The sequence below is a fragment of the Hyperoodon ampullatus genome, assembly GCF_949752795.1.
Source record: "Hyperoodon ampullatus genome assembly, chromosome: 2".
Taxonomy (NCBI): domain Eukaryota; kingdom Metazoa; phylum Chordata; class Mammalia; order Artiodactyla; family Ziphiidae; genus Hyperoodon; species Hyperoodon ampullatus.
Genome location: NC_136915.1, coordinates 23,053,938 through 23,057,036, shown reverse-complemented (window position 1 = coordinate 23,057,036; position 3,099 = coordinate 23,053,938). Strand labels below are relative to the sequence as shown.

The 3,099-nt window shown below is 47.2% G+C and overlaps 1 pseudogene across 1 annotated transcript; it reads right to left on the bottom strand.

Moving 5' to 3' along the window:
• Positions 1 to 1,131: 1,131 nt before the first annotated feature.
• On the bottom strand, positions 1,132 to 2,106 carry LOC307047897 (translationally-controlled tumor protein-like; annotated as a pseudogene). The gene is made up of 2 exons: positions 1,813 to 2,106; positions 1,132 to 1,477 (listed from the first exon to the last, which is right to left on the bottom strand). The product of its transcript is annotated as a translationally-controlled tumor protein-like (transcript).
• Positions 2,107 to 3,099: the final 993 nt, after the last annotated feature.

Sequence of the window (3,099 nt, the reverse complement as noted above, 5' to 3'; positions counted from 1 at the left end):
AGTCTCAGTCTCCCAGTTCATCCCACCCCTCCTTCCCCCCTTGGTAACCATAAGTTTGTTTTCTACATCTGTGACTCTATTTCTGCTTTGCAAATAAGTTCATCTGTACCATTTTTCTAGATTCCACATATAAGAAATATTATATGAGGGCCTCCCTGGTGGCGCAGTGGTTGGGAGTCCGCCTGCCGATGCAGGGGATACGGGTTCGTGCCCCGGTCTGGGAGGATCCCATATGCCGCGGAGCGGCTGGGCCCGTGAGCCATGGCTGCTGAGCCTGCGCATCCGGAGCCTGTGCTCCGCAACGGGAGAGGCCACAACAGTGAGAGGCCCGCATACCACAAAAAAAAAAAAAAAAAAAAAAAAAAAAAAAAAAAAAAAAAAAAAAAAAAAAAAGAAATATTATATGATACTTGTCTTCCTCTTTCTGACTTACTTTAGAGATGTAAGTGAAAGAGCTGATAGGACTTCTGGAAATGTTACTTCAAGAGAGTTGACTCAGCTAAGTGAGCCTCTTCTGCCTGTCCCTCCTTTCTCTTCTCACCTGGAATTTGGTGCTCCAACAGCCATCTTTGGCCTTGAAGTGACCTTGAAAATGGAAGCTCTTTGCCATGATGGTAGAAGAGAATGTTACAAGGAGCCTGGGCCCGTGATATTGGTGGCGTACCATTCCTGCCCTCTATTGCCTACCTCTGGGCCACTTCTGTTTGAGAGAGAAATAAAATTCTCTCTTGTTTAAGTCTCTGCTGTTTTGGATTTCCTGTTACATGCAGCTAAATCTAACCTATATGAATATTTCTGGATGGAGCTGTAGGAGACTAGAGGGGAGAGGAAGCACCTCTGGGAGCACTTGCCCTGGGCTCAAATGGTTTACACGTTTATGAGGTTTCAGTGTTTCCACTTCTCAGCAGCATTGGACTCTGTTAACCATTCCTTTCTTCTTAAAACTCTCATCGTCTGGCTTCTGTGACCTCACATTTCCTGGTGTTTATGGGGTCTCTTTTTTTGTTTGTTTTTTGTTTAGTTTAAATGCATTTCATTTTTTAGACCACCTACATGACATGTTTTGTGGTTTTTTTCCTCAAAAACAATGCCTCTACTCCAAATAAAACAATGTCAAAATAAATGAAGAGTTCAAGATGACATCAGTCCCATTTATCTACGTCCTGGTGTTGTGTGGATAAAAAGCAGCAGCCAGCCAGTTATGACGATAGGTGATAGATCCAAAGTAACAGCCAAATCTGTTCACATTTTTCCATCCCTAAACCTTCCTTAAAGAAAATCATATGGGGTCACACCATCCTCATGGTAGTCCAGCAGAGCAGCCATGCCATCTGGATTTATGTTTTCACCAGTAAAGAACTGATCGTTTTTGAAATTAGCAAGGATGTGTTTGATTTGTTCTGCAGCCCCTGTCGTAAAGGTTTTACTCTTTCTGATCTCTGTTCTTCAAGTTTCCCTTTGATTGACTTCATATAATCTTTGATGTACTTTTTTTTAAAAAAATAAATTTATTTATTTATTTTTGGCTGCATTGGGTCTTTGTTGCTGTGGGCGGGCTTTCTCTAGTTGAGGCGAGCGGGGGCGACTCTTCGTTGTGGTGTGCGGGCTTCTCGTTGCAGTGGTTTCTCTTGTTGTGGAGCACAGACTCTAGGTGCGTGGGCTTCAGTAGTTGTGGCTTGTGGGCTCTAGAGCGCAGGCTCAGTAGTTGTGGCCCGCTGGCTTAGTTGCACAGTGGCATGTGGGATCTTCCCGGTCCAGTGCTCGAACCCCTGTCCCCAGCATCGGCAGGCGGATTCTTAACCGATGAACCACCAGGGAAGTCCCTGATGTACTTCGTGTAGGCTTCTCTTGTGAAGCTGGTTTCCTGCATTGATGGTTCATGACAATACCCACACCAGTGATTACTGTGCTTTCGGTACCTTCGCCCTCCCGGCCTTCAGCGGAGGTATTTCCACCAATCAGCAAGTTATCAGTGTTACCCTCTGTCCTACTATCTTCCCCTCCACCTCCAGACACAGCCCCCCACCCCACCCCCGTGACCTCCCGGATCTTGTAGATGTCGGAGATCAACTCATCATGGTTGATGAGGTCCCGGTAGATGATCATGATGGGAAGGAGACGGCGGCGCTAGCTTAGTGGGAGCCTGGAGCTCAGGGCAGCAGCACAGGGCAGGGAGTGGAGAGCAGTTGGAAAAGTGCTGTGTCTCTTTGGATTATCAAGTGACAGAAACCTTGACTTCTATTGGTTTCAACAACAACAACATCAAAAGAACATATTGGGGCTTCCTTGGTGGCGCAGTGGTTGAGAGTCCGCCTGCCGATGCAGGGGACACAAGTTCGTGCCCCGCTCCGGGAAGATCCCACATGCCACGGAGTGGCTGGGCCCGTGAGCCATGGCCGCTAAGCCTGCACATCGGGAGCCTGTGCTCCGCAACGGGAGAGGCCACAGCAGTGAGAAGCCCGCGTACCGCAAAAAAAAAAAAAAAAAAAAAAAAAAAAAAACCATATTGTCTCAGTAACTCCAGTATAGTCCAGGAGTAGATGTTTGGACCCAGTTGAATAGAGGGGTTCAAACCATAGTATGAGTACTGGAATGACATCCAAAATATTTAACAACTGGCTTTGCTTTCTCATTGACCCTCAGAACAGTAAGAGGGAGTGTCCTGGAAGTCCCCTGATGGTTCTGACATTAACTCTTTAGCTACTGGGTCATGGGGAAGTTCAGGGATTGCAGAAGGGTGGCTAGGAGGAAGTGGCAAAATCACTGTTATTCCCAGGGGGTTCTGGGCAGCATTTACTTACCAACAGAAATACTTGAACAATAATCAGCCATTCCAGTGCGTACCAGGTGAACAGCAGCCCTGTGTTAGGATCCGGTTACTCTTTTTTTCCCCCTCTCTCAGCTGTACTATTCCATATGGACTCGGTTCTCAGACAGTCTCTCTCCCCTGGTTATGAGATGGCTGCCAGTGGCTCCCAGGGCTGCATGCTTCCTCCTTCACATTCAGCAAAAAGGAGTGAGGCCCTTTCCCCCAGCAGCCCTAGCGTGAATCCCGAGATTTGCTCTGATGAGGCTGGCTGAGATCATATGCCCTATCCT